The sequence below is a fragment of the Drosophila ananassae genome, chromosome 3R (assembly GCF_017639315.1).
Source record: "Drosophila ananassae strain 14024-0371.13 chromosome 3R, ASM1763931v2, whole genome shotgun sequence".
NCBI lineage: Eukaryota > Metazoa > Arthropoda > Insecta > Diptera > Drosophilidae > Drosophila > Drosophila ananassae.
Window position 1 is genome coordinate 25774230 of NC_057930.1, and position 18508 is coordinate 25792737.

General features: G+C 44.6%; 1 protein-coding gene across 1 annotated transcript in view; it reads right to left on the reverse strand.

The window, feature by feature from the left end:
- Positions 1-7935, reverse strand: part of LOC6497901 (putative neural-cadherin 2) — a 114230-nt gene extending 106295 nt beyond the window's left edge. Inside the window, exon 1 of the mRNA XM_044716399.1 lies at positions 6747-7935. The gene's annotated coding sequence lies outside the window, so the exon portion shown is untranslated. The remainder of the gene's footprint in view (positions 1-6746) is intronic.
- Positions 7936-18508: the final 10573 nt, after the last annotated feature.

Below are 18508 nucleotides of genomic sequence, written 5' to 3' on the forward strand. Positions count from 1 at the left end.
GTAATACAAACGACAATTACAACTTGCCTTCAGTCGTCGTACAAACAGACGAACCACAATCGCAATTCGAGGCGGGACGGAGATTCGAAAGCGTACTAAAAGCAAATCTGTGCGGTTAAACGCAAGTGTCAGCTGTCATTTTTGTGGAAAGAATTCCGGCTGCAAAAAATGCAAAGAAATGCAATAGGAACGAACGTACACATGGCGAACTTCGCCACTGAGTGGAATATGCAAAGGCAATAACTCTTGCAGCAAGTGTAACAAGAAAATAAGGGCAATGGCAGTACGGGACAGACGTAATGAAAGCAGAGCTGCAGCCAAGAGATGTCAGCATATGCAGTGAGGATCTATAAAAAAGTCCTGTACTTTAGTAATGGACCAAGGAAGAGCGCGCTGGTAAAAAAAACACAAAGCCGAGGCAAAGAGGAATGGAGTACCAAAGAAATGCATGCGGCTGGGGAGGCGGAAAACGGATTTCCATAAGGCCGGAAGATGGATGGCATTGGCTTGCTTCTTTTTTCGGTCTACCTTAGATTAGTTGGTTCGATAAGGAGCGACGAGGAGGAGTTGATGGACGAAATGCAGGCGAAGAGGGCCGACAAAAAGCCAGAAGACAAAGCTGCAGTTAAGTAACAAGCTTGTATAAGCGCATTGAGAGATTGCTTAAGCAAATTGAAGATAACTTTTTACGGTCTCGTCGGAATGGAATCCAGACTAATGGGAATATATTTTGGCTTTTTTGAATGTTTTAACAAATAGCTTTTATCTGCATTGAGAAGAGTTATGCTTACTCTATTTTTGTAGTAAAAAGACTCTAATAATTATTCTGCCTTATTTGATTAGAGATAACGATTTTCCGAGTTCTCACCCTTTGAAGTTTCCGCATCCAGTAGATCAACCAACGGAGACGTTTCCAGGAGCATTAGGAGCAAATCCACTGGCCAGCAAATGATAAACCATAGAGAAAAGCTGACGTACAACAGCTGGCTATATCCCGACTCGGCTCTCCGTACCTCTCCATCTCTAATGCCTGCAAATCGCCTGATTATGGGCTTAAAGCCATGCAGCCACATATATCGCCATCTAGCCATCTGGGCCAGCTTGACCAGCTCTCCCAGCTCGTCCAGCTGGACAAGCAAGCCAGTTGTTGATGGCAGAACGGAAAATAGGGACAGAACACGAGTGGCTCCGGCTCCATCCATGGCCGTCATGTTGAGTTGTGTTGCCCAGCAGGATTTGCATGGCATTGCAGAGTCCTTTGGCGTCTTTGCTTTTTTATTTATTTTTTTTTGATGCCGAGAGACTCCTTGTTGCGAGTTGGCGCTGGACTGTGGAGGAATCTGTGAGTACACTGGGAAAGTTGGAGCGATATGCGTTGCACACAACTGCCCCTTGCTCACATATTTTTTCTGAGTGTACTGCCCAACTCTGGCAGTGGGATGTTGTGTTTGTGTGAGCTTACTAAAATCATAGTCATGTCCATGAATATCCCTAACTGATTACATGCAGAAAAGCTTATAAAAACAAGAGCACCGCCTGGCGACAATGGCATAACAGCTGCTCGGAATGCAGGCTAATGTTCCTGGCCTGGAGCTCTGATTTTTCGATGCCTTGAGTGTTTCTGAGGCAGCTGCAGGACTAGCTTAGGGCGGATGCTTTCACAAACAAATGTGGTTCAATAGTGAAGGATATGAGCCAGGAGTATGATGGCAGTTTAAATGTAACTACTTCATTCCTTTGATAGACGTCGCTCATAACGATCGAGTTAATCAAGGCAATTAATTTGAATGTCAAGAACAATAACATTTATTTATTTGAAAGCATTAACATTGAGCCAATTAAACCCAGCTTGCAACTTGCGGCAGGAGAGCGAGCTCGCTCGTCTCGTGTTGGAGTGCAACCACCGAATGTGGGCACTCTAGGGCGAAACCACTTCAGCCACAATTACGCGGACTTAATGAACGCCAATTGGGTGGCGGCGACCACAACAAGTTGAAAATTATGCTCGGGGCTGGCCGATGACAGCGATGAATGAATGCCATTGACAGGTGGCTGGTAACTGGTGGTCTGGCAGTGTGGGTCCCGCTGCTCCAGATCCTCTCCAGCCCAGGCTCATCTCATTTCATCACTTTAAATTGTCGGGAAATTTTTGCACGCCACGGAGGAGTCTGTGTTCTCTGCCGGGACTACCGGGTCTGTCTCTGAGTGCCATAATGCAGCCAATTAATTATTTGGCCGGCTTTTGCCGCAGGCGTATTGACTGACAGCTGGCCGAGCTATTATTGTTCCCAGAGTGCGGCATATGTCCTGCATCCTGTATGTTCGCCGGCATCCTTGGCGCATTGCGTGATTTATATTTTTAATATGGATTGCTTTCATTATGCATTTTTCACAATTTTCTCCCTCCGACACTGCCACTGTGGCTGCGTTTCGTTGTTTCTCCCTTTGGCGCGGTCAGTAATTGTAATTTCTGTTGTTTAAAAATTTATGACCATCAATGGTCGCCTGAAGCTCTACGCTGCATCCATATCCTCTGGCAGGGCGGGCAGCGTGAAGTGGGTGCCAAAGTAGCGCAAAAATAATTGCATTCCCCTTCCTTGAGTTTTTCGCAGTGCGAGAAAATTGAAATTGCATATGGGCCGGGGATGCCAGGAACGGAAAAGAAAAGGAAGGAGGGTAAGGCGCCCGTGCAGTGAAGGAAAATATATGTACATTAAGTGCAGCTCCGTGCAGGACAGTTCATTGCGTAGCGTGTCCTGCCTGCCCCCCTCTTCCGGCTCGCCTCGCAATTTTCGGTCAGAGAAAATTGTTGATTTCAGCACATGGCTGATATTAATTAAGAAGAGACCCCAGAGATGAGCGGAGCTGAGCTGGGGTTTTTGGCCCGCAAAGGAAAACGAGGCCAACGGGAACTTAATCCACCCCGAGCAGTGGTGGTGCCGAGAAGTAGTGGAGCTTCCTGTTCATGGCAACGATCCAATGCGGCTCCTTCCTCCTCCTGTCAAAGTTATTAAGTCCTGAGCCGATTCGCTCACCGGATAAGCCGTTAGCAGTTAACATCATTAGACGTTCGCCGGGACTGCAGGGCCGAAAACTTTCTCCGGGGCAAAATCAAAATAAATAAAATCGCATAATAAAAATTGAAGTGCGCAAAGTTTGCGACGTGATAACTATGTGTGCCGGGAATTCCCACCTCAACGCCGGAAATAGTAGGGCACTCCGGAAAATAGTAGAGGGGAAAGCCAAGCCGTATCGCCAAAGGTAACTACGTGCGACAGGTGAGAATCGAAGAGGAAAAACAAAAATCTCAATAAATTGGCAGTAAGCACTAAGCAGACAATTACTTGGGGATTAGCGTCATACTTAGGGAAAACTTGTTAGGGATCCACGGACGAGAGTCCAAAGTGGATGTGTCCATTTAGGGCAAGGAATTATTGGGGATAAAAAAGCGAATCGAATATAATGATTGCGAAGAGTCACTCACGAAAACAAAAAGACTTTAATATGGTTTTAATAGAGGAATATATATTTATTCTGTTTTATCCATGAAATCCTGTGAAGTGATCAAAAATTTGCCTATGCGTATATCTCCGAAAACCTTTCAAGGATAATTCAATTATATTTGGGGATAGAATGGACTTGACCATTATAAATGCATTCGTGTCTGCGTCAAACCAAATCCTGGCCCCTTAAGACCATCCTGGCTAGCTTTCCGCCCCGCACTTACTTATACTTCCAGTTTTTGTGAGTGGAAGACCATTCTCGCTCTTTATCTTGGCCATGACATGATTTATATGCAACTATTTTATCTGCTATGCACACACAGAGCGCCGCCGAGGAATATCTGCTTCGAAAGGAGCACAGCTTCGGGTACTGCAGTCTAGAGCCGAGCCAAAAACACAAAGCCTGCCGGCGAATCACCTACACGGACACAGACAGGACACCGACCGACTCTAAACTTGGTAGCTTGCTCTATGGTCGCATAAACTTTGCGTATGCCCAAAAGTCCCTATTATTTAAAATATGCATAAATTGGACTTTAAAATTTTTCCCAAAGCCAAACAGTGGGTACCTGCGGCCCCTGCAGGTTGCAAGCTATACTACACTTTATCGTATATCTCTATATTTTATACATATTTGTTTCAGAAGGGACGGGTTCTGTTATGGAAACATGTTTTACCCGAAGGCAGGTCATTTGATGTCGTTTACACACAAATAGAGAGTACAAAAAAGTGTGCACTATAGAGTAGTATAAAATCCTTTGAGACTCCAACGTCAGACTCCTTAAAGCCATACTCTGGTAATTACTGTTTGAGCAACTTAAAATTCTTTTCGGTAATTTAACAGCGACGGGAAAGTTTATTAATACTTTTGTGATTCCTTTTTGCGACGTCAATTTTTTGCAGGTAAATTTTAGCAGTAACTTTGTGATTTTTTTTGCCTACTTGCCACCTGTCTCTGCAGTCACGTGCTTTTGCGTTCGGGCGCGAAAAAAATGAAAGTTGCAAAGCACCCATACAGTGAACGTGTAATGTGAGATTCGGGCATAACTTTTTTCAGGAGCAAACACACTGATAAACAAATAGGAGGCCCAAAGGACTGCGGTGTTCAAAAACAGGAGTTGGGATATTTTTGTTTTCCTTTTGCTCAAGAGATTTTGTCGTTTATGTGTGTGGCATGCAGCATGCGGCACAAGGCAGACAGCACATGGCATATGGCATATGGCATACTGCTATGTATATATGACAACGCAAACTTTATGGCAGGTGGGCCGCGGTGGGTGGCGGAATTATTCTCTGTTGTATGGCTTAACGGGAATAAGAAAAGTTTCCTTTGCTCGCTAATCCATTTGCTTGCCCCTCACGCATTAAATGCATTAAGTTTTCGCTGAAACTTTTCTCCTTGGAATGCCCCAGTGTTCTTTTCTGCTTTGGCTCTGGATTTGCCTTCTTTTTTTTATAATTGAATTGTATGGCAGCTGGGTGCTGGGGGCGTGGCAGCAGACTCTTTGTTTACACTTGAAACTACTCGTATTTGCACACTACTTGCCGCCGCCAGCCCTCTCTTTCGCTCCGCATCGCCCTTCTCTTTCGCTCTGTGCTTGCTTCATGTGGAAAAATCTAATTACACGGCTTCGTGTTTAACTAACTCCGGGAAGCGCCACCCAGACAGCTTCCGGTACGTGTGTGTTTCATTTGTTTTTATTACTGGCGGACGTGGCGTATGCGTAATATATGGATGAACGGAGGGCCTACGTGGCGTATGGGTGATGGGCCATAGGCGATAGGCGTTCCCGGGTGATGCATTAAGTGCTTATAATTGGAACGCACGACGGATGCGCGAAAGTAACGTATGATGTTTACACATGACTTACAAATTGTTTACGTCGTTCGGTTTTTAGCGCTAGGCAACCGCAGTGGCAAGATGCAACTTGCCACACAGATCCTGTGTATTCTGTATTGGACAAATATGTATGTGGCACTGTTAATGGCCATGGTTTCGAACTGTTGCCTGACTGCTGCGTCTGGCAGCATTTGCCTTTGCTTGGCTTACCTCACCATATTTGTCATGCACTTGAGCACGTCTCCGTTTGTGGCAAGAAAGGGGCGAGGATGGTCGTGAAATGGGGCGGGAAATGGCAAGCGAATGTAGTGGGCCGAGGGTGGCAAAAAGGCAGAGTGCTGCAGCTGTGACTGTTAGTGCCATAAGCCGAGATTAGACAGATAATCTGGGAGGGAGAGGGACTTAATCCGGATTCCCAGCAAATTGGTTTAGCATGTTAGGATTATTGATTTGAAATAAAGTTTGTGGCTTTACATATCAGAAATGTTAAAAGTTTCTGCAAATAATCATAGATCACTTTTATATGGAACCGTGGCAGCATCATTATTTGAAAGTCATAAAAAAGCCAGGAGTTATTTTTTCTGGGCGAGTGTCGGCTGAAATCCACTGTAATATATCAAAACATTTTAAGCCAAATTTAAATTAATTATAGAGGAGTTTGGCTTTTTTTCTGAGCTCGTCCTGGTTGCCGGGGCAGCCCGCGACAGCTCCGAGCTGGAAAATTAATTACATACATGCAACAAAGTCCCCAACTGGTGGGAGCCGGTTGCTGTTGCCGTGCCCCCAAAGCAAACTTTGACAACCAAGACTGCCGGGGGGAAGTGAATGCGAAAAAAGCGTTTGGAAAAATAAGGCAGAAAGCACTCGATGTAGGTGATAAGTGGACTGGGGCGGGGCGGAGCGGAGCGAAATGTTAAGTAAAAGTTGTCAAGTGTTCTGTTTACTTTACTTTCATCAACATTAGAAATCAATTAATTTCGTTTGATGCCCAAAGGGAAATCAATAAAAATACATCAAATGTGACTGACTCCGCTTCCGCCGGAGACATTTTATTGTTGCTTCACCGAATCATTTCAGCTCCAATGGGTTTCAGAATCAATGAATAATTTACGAGGCCCGTGGAAGGCAAAAAGCTGGGACTTTTTATTAGTTTAGATTTACAGCACAAGTTTTTGTCTGGCTGGGAAAAAGTTTATATGAGAGACGGGCGACTGGTTAAAACTCAATAGAGACACTGATTGGATCTGCGCCCGCAGGCCGTTATGCCACTTTCATGGCTTTATGGTCAATTAGTTTTTATAAAAAACTGCATTTATTTATTTAAACTGATTTGGTTTTCAAACGCTATCCATTTACTTTTTAATCAACAAATATAATTGAAATTAGTAGGCGTCTAAGCTTACCAATGAAACTGTTTTTCTTTGTGTAGTATTCCCAAAGGTAATCCGAGCTGGCGGGCCGATTGTTTCTGCCGGGAGTTTAATTAAAGCATTTATATCACCTCCACTGACACACTGATATTTATGCAAACATAAATCGGCAAACACTTTTTGCCACGCACTGCCTTTAAATGTTTCAAAAGCTCGAATTATGCAAGCATTTATTTATTTTTTATGACGAGATTAATTTATACTTCGCTGTTATTTTAATGCATGCCCAATTAAGCGGCGCCAGCTATGCGAGATACGATTTTGTGTTTACACATGAAACGCGCAATAGAGCACACTTTTATGCATTTAAATAGCCGATTTATTGCTGTTCGGTTTCAAATTTCGCCATTTGCTATTTATTGCATTTTATATGCACTCCGCCATTTTGTTGTCAATAAAGTCGCCTCCGCTTTTTGCCATTTGCGTCCTGATCGAACGCAATTTTTTCCCGATTAACATGGATTTAGGTCAAATCATGCGACCGCTGTGATTCTCTATTAAATATATAGTATTTTTTAAGCTGATTTAATAAGCATATGCTTTTTTTTATCTAATTGAATTTAATTTGAATCAGTTGTTCGCTAATAAAAGCTATTCATGAATTATGCACAATTCTATTAAAATTAGTTTGCTCACTTTGACTTTTTCCGCGAACTTTCCAATGCAAAGTTGTGATTTATTTTTGAATTCATTGGAAAGATATTGTTTCGGCGTTCACTTTTTTTGTCACTCAGTTGGGAATATTTTGTGGCTGTTTGTGTGGTAATTTATTGGACACCATTTATGCATTAATTGTAGACTTAAAAAAGTGCTATGTTTTCCACAAAATATGGATATTTATTTTTTGATTCTGGGGCTCGACTTGATTCTGGGGCTCGACACACCCTGGCCCTGGCCAGTCGATTGGGCCGCAATTTGATTTCGATTGCGACTGACAGACCGTCAATTATGGACACTCGACTTAACACCAATTGCTGGGAAAACAAACAGAACACGGGAACCGTGTACGGGAGTGCCGGTAAATCACGACGAATTCACGCAATTCGGTGCGAAGGAAAGCGCCTGAGGGAGGACGAGGTCCCAAGTCGAAGATCGTGTGTGTTGTGCTCGGTAACAGCAACGCCGCTTGACTGACTGTCTGCTGGGATGCTGTCGTCGCGGGCCATCCCAAATAATTTCTTGGTCAATGTTAACTCCGGCAGCAGCAGTTCGAATTGTTTGTGGATCGTAACTGGGAGTGCGCATGTCCTCTCTCTAGCCGTTCCGTTCGGCTGACACACTTTTCGCATTCATATTGTTGTAGGTTAGTGCCTCAACACAACTGAACTGAAGTCGAGGCGCCTTAAAGCCATCGAATCGAAGGCAAAGGGCTTGTGTTACTTAATATGCCTGACACCTTTGGCCGGACTCGTTTCATGCTCCTGCCGCTCCACCGCCGACTGTGCTGACTTTGGCGACTCTGGACTTAGCATAGCATAAATGATTTATATCGTGTTGCCGCAAGTTTTCATTCATCTTTAATTCAGGTCTGAGGTCCGTGCCCCACGCCCCAGCACTCCTACCTCTCTGCCCCCGTACCCCCAATGCACATACTCACGTCTCGCCACATTAAACTGCAGGTCAGTGTGATTTGGCCATTTGTCTGGGCGCTCGCATTTCGGGGGCAAGGGTTAGGGCTTGGGGTTTCCTTTGGACAGCTGCAAATTCATTTATGTTAATTTCGCTTGGTTAGACTTCTCGGCCGCAAAAACCAGTGTCGGCCTGGGTGGCAGACACATTAACCGAGGCTTCTGTTTACCATGCTTTATGTACTCCTTCATCCTGTCAACACACAACGTTGCGTATGCGTTATTTTAATGAGGTTTTTCTTGCGCCCAGAGGATTAGTTTTATGATTGGGCAGATTAGTCAGGAGCCTTTCTTCTCCTGGAGTGTGAGGGGGTGTGACTGTGTGTGTGTGTGTGTGTGTCTTTGGCCATCAAATGCTTAATTATGCGTACAACGTAATTCCTCTCAACATAAAATATTAAGCACAGACGATTGGGCCTTGACATATTGCAGAAGTCAGAGGCGAAGATGGCTTTTTGGTATTAATTGCAAACCCTCACAACTCGCACTTTAATAGAACACTAGGGTGGAATAATTGATTCTATGTGGTGAAAGTATGGACCCATTTTAGGCTCCACCTTGAAGAGCTCACCAACGCCCACTCCGAGCACAAATCCGTTCCAATCCAGCTTCCACGGTTCCACGGGCTCGCAGCGATTCGTTGAAATGCGCATTCATAACTCAAAATGGCAAACTAATTTACGCCAGACTTATTATCTCTCCGCTGGCAACATGTTGCCTAGTCCACCCGAGGACCTCTCATAATGCCAGGACCCGCTAGGGAGGCATTGAAACTGTTGGCAACGGCCACTTGGGCGGGGACGCAAATGCATTAACAATCCGGTGCACGTCGAGACTCCGGAGGGGCGAGTCAGTCAGTGGGGCGTGTCAGGGGGGCCGGGCCGGAGGACTGTATAGCACGTGCGCGCCAAATACATCCACCTGGCTATGAGCAGACAGTCACAATGACAGACAGTAGGCGACACCCAGACTTGCAGTTTTTCAGATAAAAATAGGGATACAGATGATGGAACAAATGCAGTGCAGATACACGGGAGTAGTGTGGATGCTGCTGTGTCACAGCTTATTTATACCGGATGGGCGGCTGTCTGCCTAAGACTGTGTCTGAGCAGAAGAGGCGTGGCAGACTGCCAAAAACGCGAAAAAGTTAAAGAGTTTCCAGGGATGCCTTCACAATATGATTTCAATCTTAGGGGTCTAAGAATACCTTTTTATAATGGGACCCACGCTAAAGCTAAAAGCGCTGGAACCTCTCATATGTAAGGACATTCTTGGAGGATTTATTATTCTCCCCTCCACTTGGGCATCCAAACAAACATAGTTGTTGCAGCCGCGCATTCACCTGTCCCACTTGCGAGCGCCGCGTGGGTGTTTTGTCATTTTAGCGCCACAGATGCCACTTGGGCGGGCTTTAAAGAAAAAAAATAATGCCCGGCTAGGCTCATCCCACACCAGCCCACTCCCCAGACCTGGCTCTTGGCTTTATTTACACTTGAGCGAATTGTTGCGCATTTGCGATGCTACATCGTCGAGGATACGGACTTGCAGACTCGCAGGGCGGGAGACGGGAGACTCGCAACCAGGCAAATGAGTGTCCTGGGCTGTCTGGGAGCAAACATTGACGACGCCAAAAACAAGGCACAACAACGGAGGAGGCCGTGCTTGGGACTGCGTTGTCTTGATGAAAAGGTGAAAACATCTGGGGCTGCATCAAATGAGTTGCCGTTTGATTTTCAATGGCATGTGTCTGCCTCCAAGTCTGTGACATGTCGCGTGATTTGAATTCAAGATGCTATCGCAAATGTGCATTAATTTGTCAGGCCTTTGGCAAATGTGCATACTAAACCCGAATTTGTCAGCGGCGTGAATAATGAGAGAGTTACGGGGGGATTGGCAGGGTGATAAGTGGGATACACATGGAATTTCAGCCAGATTTGATGAGAAATGGAAGGATTGTCGTGGGATTTACCAAGCTCACATTAAACAAGTATTGAAAAGGGAACTAAGCTGGCAAGTGCAGAGGGAAAAAAACAGTCCCTTCCATTATGAGAAGCATATTTTTCCTCTTCAGGTATTACTCCGCCTTTTACCACACTCTCTGCATATCATTATCAGCAGCATTACGTACTAAAATTGCGGGTTTATGACCTGTAAAAGTTCTATCATGTTTCCCTCTTTTCCCATTATCTAATTTTTTATTTTCAATTTTGGCCGTGCTCTTTAATTCGGAATATTCCTCTTTTGTACTTTGGTAGGCAATAAAAATATTTTAATGCAACGGGTGCTGTGGGTGCGGGAGGCGCCCACTTGAGTCCTGTTCTCGTTTTACTCGTTATGGGGTGCGCCCATTAAAAGGGCTAGAAGGTACGTGGGCGGGTATAAGGACAACAGCGAACAAAACCCGCACAATATATCAAAAAGGTAAAACAGAAACGGGGGCCAAGCCATGTCGAATTTTTCCCAAATTTTCCGCCACTGAAGTTTTCAGTTTGACCAGCCGGGGTGTCCGGCAAATGTAAATGGCCAACGTGAACGCGAACGTGGCCATAAACTAATTGAATATTTTGGGGCATTATCTATGCCATTTATTGTTTGAGTTTCGCCTGGCTGGGTTTCATTTGCAGCTGGGCGCAGGGCGCCCTGTGGAGGGAGAGTCCTAGCGGAAAAGGACGAGCTGTGCCCCGTAACGAAATCAGCGCCGGCTCCTGATTTTATTTATTTATTTATTCGCCGACTCCCTCTTTTTACTACTGTGGGCCCGCTTAAGTTCCGCTCCAAGCTGGTAATCTGTTTGTGTTTTGTTATTTCTCGTGTATAATTTTTTCCGGCATACATCTTCTCCGGCCCCGCCTCCGGGCGCACCTCCTGTGATGTGGCACCACCCACTATCCGCTTTCGTCTTCCGTTTTCCTTGGCCACTTTTATCTATTATGCTTTCATCATCTGGTAAAAGGACTTTGGTCACCTTTTTCGGGGATGCAGGGATGGGACTCTTCCCAGGCTTGAGTTTATGCCTACTGGTATAATTCCGCTTGATTTGATTAGGTAAGTTATATGGGCAGAAATGAAAGGAAATGGTATTATTTCATAGGCTAGCATGGGTTCTTTCAAAATATTTCCTACAAAGGACTACCCTGAGTACTAGGCAAAGATTTTTCTTCCTGTGTACAAACTGATTCTTTAAAACCACTATTACCATCACCCACTACTACTTCTACTACAGAAAAAAAGGAAAACCCCAAATGTAAACAAGAAATCATTTAAAGCGATTGCAGTTAACTGCTTTCTGGCAGCTGCCAGCGGAAAAAAGTGGCCAAATGACATTGCAAAAGGCTCAAAGCCCCTGCACCCGGGGAGATACGGCCACGCAAAGGACAAATGTTGCTGCAACTTTGCGTGGAATGATAAAAATGGCAAAGGCTGCCGTTCGGGCCAAGAGTGGCACAGGCTGGAAAAAATTGGCCAACCCAGAACAGGCACAAAAATCAGTGGCCAGAGCCAGGGCCAGGGCCGAGGGAGCAAGTTTCCCAAAAAGCAGCGCCAAAAATTGTGCTGCAAAAATTGCATTTAAGGTATGCAATAAAATGCCATGCATACATTTTGCTCTTCTTGCTCTTTTTGCCCTCGTCGGCGAACAAAGGGCTGCCCAAAGGCGGAGGAAAAACTCCATTGAGGCACAAAATAAGATTATTAACATTGTTAAAGCGAACGAGAGCATCCTGGGAGGAATAACACAGCTGGGCCCGGGCGTGTGGACTTCTGGGGTCTTTTGGGAGTTTGGCATTTGGTGCCCGAATAGGCGAATCCTAGCCGAAGCCTCTGTTGATTGGCTTTGGGCAGGACAACAGCCGGATGCTCCTCTTTTTTACTAGCAAGTTGAGGTTGATTCTGAAGCCACTGTCGCCTCCTCTACTCTCCGAAATGCGGAAACTGTAAACTACAAAAAATTTATTTAAGGAAGCTTTCAACAACCACTGAAGGCGCACAACAACATCAACAACCACTGAACTGGCCAAGGGTAAAAATAGAAAATGGCAAACAATTTAAGAAAACCATTTGTTGGCTAAGCCCTGGGGGTGGCCCAAAGTAACAGAATAAAAAATGCAAGAAAGAACGGCGAACTTTTAATGGTCTTAACAGCGTAATGGGTCTGAACTTGAAGCAACTTTCATATTATTCTTTTAATTCCGTGAAATATGTTTTATTTTAATTTTAATTACATAATTTTCATATTTTTTATATTTTACTGCCAAGTTAATGTACCTTTATTCCGGGAAGGGAAAACCAACAAGCCTGCAATGAAATTGCAAAGAGTGTGGCAACAAAATGACAAACTAACAACATTTTGGGGCAACACCCAGGACTGACTTTTGGTCCTGGTCTTGGCTTGGCTCCTCCATAAGACTTAGTCTTATGGCTCTAGAGCCTGAGCCGGGGCAACTGATAACTTCCGGCCAACAACAACATCATAAACAGCCACTTGGCACAATGAAATAGCTTCTCCTTCCTAGCGCCTTTTCTCAGCTCCCTGATCCCTTCACCCTTTATCCTGCATCCTCTTGGCTCCTTCCGCAGGACTCGGCTTGGTCGGTGTATGCAAAAGCTGCCAAGATGATGGATGGAGACCAGAGGCTTGCGATGGCCAGTTTTGATGATACTTCGTTTGCTTCGCCTTTTTGCAACCATAAATTGTACGGGGAAAGGGGGCGAAAGACATGTGTCTAAGTAGTATCATCTCTGTGCATGTACCTTTAAATCTTGGGGTTTTACGCTCAATATGCTTGATCCCCCAGCTTGCAGCTCCCCGCTCTGAGCCTCAGCCCCGGCTTTCCCATTTCCCTTTGCATTTTCCATTGTCATGGCCTCGAACAGGGTTCATTTGTTAGTGTCGCTGCTGCACTTGGTTGCGGCTTCCCCGTACTTAGGCCAAGTCCTACACATCCTTTTAGCAGGACACACACACGGCCTGGTTGGCAGGGCCACATCATCTGTACGGCTTAGGCCGCAACTGCTCAGTGATTTAGCCAGGCCGACAGGGGCCGCTTAATTATTTGAGGCCATTAGCTATAATCTCGTCATTGGGTGGCTTGGCTACATGATATTGATTTTAAAATGGGATTAAGGTGATAGTCCTGTTAAATTGTAATAGCTATGGTTAAGGAAAGCTCTTCCTCTCGGTGATTTTATTCAATTGAATAGTCATTGGAAGAAAGCCCTTTAAAAGTTCTTGGTATGGAGGATCTTTAAAAGGGAGTTCGTCTTTAAGTTTTACATACATTTAAAATACATACAGCTCTCTACATCCTCAGCATTAGGTACTATTAGAAATAATAAAAATATACATAAATAAATATTTATATTTAAATATTTATATAGAACTGTAGTTGCAAGTGAGTTTGGTTATTTTCTTTAAATATGAAATTTAAAGATCCCTATTTGGGCTTACAATATATGAATCCCTCTCATGAGAGAGTATAAATGCATCTCCTACCATTCTTTCTGTAAATTTGGCTACTGCTATTTGCGAAGCTGATCTCCTTCTTGGCTTCAAGTTCTTTGAGCGTTCCTTTGAGCCTTTGAGGGCGCCTTTGCTCCGGCTCATGTAACCAATTTATATTGAGTGTATCTGCTGGTTACACACTGAAATCCAATTAATGTAAATAAATACAAGAAACAGGCACCCGGAAAAAAGGAAAATAAGCAGAGAGGCGAGTGCGTGGTTTCTTTATTTAAAATTTGTTCTTGATGTCAAAGGAGAGAAGGGGACTCCACATGTGTGCCCTCAATGCAATTAAAATGGCTTTTGTGCGGCGTCCACTTTTGAAGCGAAGTCTTTCCCGCTGTAGCCGCTTCCTGTATCATGGCCCTTGTTTGCTAATGTTTAAGCCAAGTAAAGCACGTTAATCTGTTGCAATGTGGCATGGACTCGCACACTCACACTAACGCCATTTGCTTGGCCATTTCACTCGCCATTTTCTCCTGCTTTCTTGCTGTTTCCTCCGTTTTTTTCGCTGCCAACGAATGGCAGTGGAAAACGGCAGCCGTTAAGCAGTTTCGCCTCGTTTTTCATGGAAGCCCAAGATTTGTTTGTTTCCCTATCCTCAGACAACTGGATGTGTACCCATGTGCGTACATTTTTTCCTAAATACACTTAATTTGAACACTTTGAGAAGTTTATTTTGACTAGTTTTTGAGGGAGCAGGCTCTAAATCGCAGGATAATTAAACAATTTTGAACTTGCAACAATTTTGTAGTCAAACTTAGGTAATAAAGAGGTTATCCCATTGTACATCATATATAAAAAATATTTAACAATTCAAAGTAACATTTTTTTTTTAGAAGAGCATTTTGAAGCTGCTTTCCTCCGCAGATTTTCCGCCATTTTCTTTGATTCCTGTTGCCATGTTTTGTTTTCCCGCCTGGCAAGTGAAATTGCTAACGGAATTAGCACACCAACCGCCATGCAATGGTGGTCCTCGCTCCTGTTACTCTTCGGTATCCAGGACTCTGATTCAGATTCGTATCCTGATTCCACTCCAGCTGGACCTGGAGTCTTCTGTCTCTGTTTGTGCTCCTCCAGCTGGCAGCGCTGTACTTCTGGTCCGGTCTAATGCTTTCGCTTTTGTTTTTTTGGCCCTGTTTATTTGTTTTTTTTTTTCACGTTGGTCTCCGCTATCCTTTACAATTTCATTTGGGGCCCGGCTATACGTTATCTCTCTCTTTTTTGGAACCACGCTCAATCCGGTGTCTTGGCGGTACTTTAAAGCCTTCATGCATATTTAAATGTTATGTGGCCATTGGCCAATGTGCTTTTCCGGGAGCCCCAATGTTATGTGCAGATGGCATAATTGATTAGATGTGAAGTGCTTATAAGCGATGTGGCTGCTTTTGTGGCGGAACAGGGATTGGGAGTAATGTGTTTTTCAGCGTGTTCCGCGGCAATTGTTGAGAGTTCTGGGGGATTACAAGGAGCTTCCAGCAGCCACTCACCATCTGACAGGATGACTGGCGCGGGATCCAGTTTGCGACGTGAATGACGCACATGAGAGGCTTCCATTAAACATTTTAAATTGTCCACATCAGTATTATTAATGTTTCCGTCTTCGTTCGTAGCATATCATGTTGTTTTTCCCGTTCCCGAACTGACTTTGATTTCGCCTACCCTTTATCTTTGAGCTTGAAATGAATTTCGCGAACTGTTCGTTTTGCAGTGGCATGACACAAGGGCAGCGTCACCAAGGACATCGGAAATGGTTTCCCAGGCCCACGGATGCAGTGTCTCATCCCCCCGCATATGGGCCAAGTGAGCGACAGGACATCGCCGTTCCTGGTCCTTGGTTTGGGACCATTCCACGACTGTCCAGCTTTAGTTTGAGCCGAGCTGCTTGTTATGCACGCGCTGATGAAAGACGGATTGCGTTTTTTCTCCTGTTTCCCGTTCCCACTGGCTTCCTATCCTGATGTGCCTGATGTTTTGTTTTGGGCCCAGCTCAGGCTTACAACAATGTTGGTTTGGAGTTCTGGGGGGCTGTCCCTGTGTTGCCGTTCGGCTCTTGTTGTTGGCAATCAAAAGCATGTTTGGCCAACAGCTGGCATGCGCCATTCATTCATTGTACGGAGGACAGGCAGCCGACGGGAAGACGGAAGGGCACACGGGCGGACGGGGTAGCCGAGTGCAATCATTTTTATTAATTTTACCCAAAAGGGAATTTATGTTGCTGGCCGCTTGTCCTTTCGGTCATTAGTTATGTGGCCAACCGAGGACTCTTGGCAAGGCCGGCGGCCCTGCACATATATGCATATCTCGCTGGGCACTAATTGGATATTTTAATTACATTGGGCAATAAACGCGTCGAAGCTCCCCCTGAAATTGCCAAATAATAACTGCACATGTACGCATAGGAAAAATAAAGAAAACATCCTAAAGATCTACTGGAAAGACACTGGGAAAAATCTGGGGGAATGCAAGACTCTGAATCGGAGGATGAAGAGCTTCCTAGAACTAGAACTTTTTAGGACTTCCACCGAATCGCTTTAAATGCGAATGTGTTTCTCGGAATTTTCCCTCAGTGAATTATCCGCCATGTAATTTGTTTGCATAATAACAGTTTGCCATCATCCGCTGTTGTCGGTTTTGCCACTTTTGCGGCGATGGCTGTTGCTGCCTCGTCTGTCTGCATATTTCAAGAGCTGTTCAGCTGCTCGAATTCACAGGACTCCGCCGGAGAGCCTCATAGGAAAAAAGGAAAAATGGCATTGAGGCGAAGGAAAGCCGAAGATTGATTGCCTTATGAATGCGAATGGATACGCATACGAAATGAAATCTAGAATTATTACGTCAGAATATTTCATGACTTGATTGTCCCCGCACCAAATCCCAGCCAGAAATCTGTTTATTTTTTATTCGCGTCTGGTGCCGAAATATTCAAAAATGTCAACATACCCGCGATCTGAGAGTTTTCGTAAGCGACAAAGGCAAAAAGAAGACAACAATGTGATGGCGTCTCGTCGTGTGACGTTTTGTAATGTTGAAATGTTCAAAATAGCACCATCCAGCCACCCAGCCACCCAACCACCCATCCAACCACCAAAGCCAGGCCCGGCGACAGGGAATGCACATTAAAAAGCAACAATAACGAGCTGGTTGGACACAAAATAAAAAAATATTCAACAGAAAAAACACGAAAGGCAAAGATATGCCAAGCCAAAAGCATATTCTTTGTTGTTGGGAGGGAAAAAAATTCCGGGGAACATAGTCGTTAAAACCAAATGTGCTGATTTCCTTAGTGCTCTTCGGTCCCTCCAGTTCCCCCACAGCCCCATCCAGAATAAGGAGGATGAGTCCTTCCCCAGGAACAGACAGAAGCGATAAACTTTTTGTATGAGAATTAATTTGCGCTTTCTTCCCTTGTATTTTGTTGTGCTTTTAGTCTTAATGGCCATAAGTGGGCATATTTTGTATATGATCTGCAGCAGGTCTGACTAAATAAAATTACATTGGGCTTAGTCACACTTGGGAGCTTTAATCCATAGTCCTGTATGTCTCATGAATGACATACTTTTTAAAGAGATCGTCGGATCGGAAAGATCTCAATTTCAAATCAATGCCAATAAATTGCCTTGAATTATGTCGGCACTAAACTAAAACTCGAGGAAAATATATTGGCGATGGCCGAAGTTGCTGAGTAGCACAGTTGATATCTTCTTTGTAATTGCCAATAAGTTAATCTATGGACTCGATTCGGTCTACATCTGCGGAGAAAGTAAAGAAAGCGAATTAAGCTTATCGCTTTAATCTCAAACCCGAGGAAAACACTCGAAAACACGCCAAATTACACACAGCACAGAGCAGCAAAGGACGGACAGTGAACAGCGACAAAATGTCATTTAAGTGCCATAAAAGCAAAAGTAAATAAGTAAATCAGGAGCGACGTTCGCCGAGAGTCGACCAAAAATTATCTGCAGCTTAAATAAATTTGGCAGAAAAGTACATATAAAAACCGGGGGAATGCAAAGTTAAATGAAGGAGCAAACACCTGAGAGAGAAATGGCCAAAGTTCCTTGGCAGCCCATCTTTCAAATTTAATGTCTAATTTAAATGTTGTAAATACCAACTCCTGTTGTGTGTGCGTTCGGCGGGGCGGGTACAGCGAGGGGGCGTATTTTGTGGGGTTGTTAGGAGTGGCCACTGGACTTTGTTATGCAAATGACTTGCTCTGCCCCGACGCCAGGAAATTCACACAGTTAACACCAGGGTCTAGGGGCGAATGGGCTGGAGGGGATGCTGCGTGGGCTGAGTGGGCGTGGCAAGAATGGAAGCATCTCTGGTCAAAGAGCCGAAGTGAAGTCTGCCGTTCCACTTTGGAGCTCAACACTCGCCTCGCACAGCCGCCGCTGTAAATATCATTAACGTGATTTTAAAGCCGGCTCATAAAACAGGCAGAGCGGGATAGCCTTAGCCTGGTGCGAAAGAGATAGATGGATGGAGGACCGGCTCGAGTGTCGAAAATTCGCTTTTAATTTTGCAGCAGGCATGGGCGTGGCAGCCATTTCTAAATGGTTTTTTGGTTAATGCAGCTTCCGTATTTTTTTTGGCTGTTCTGCTAC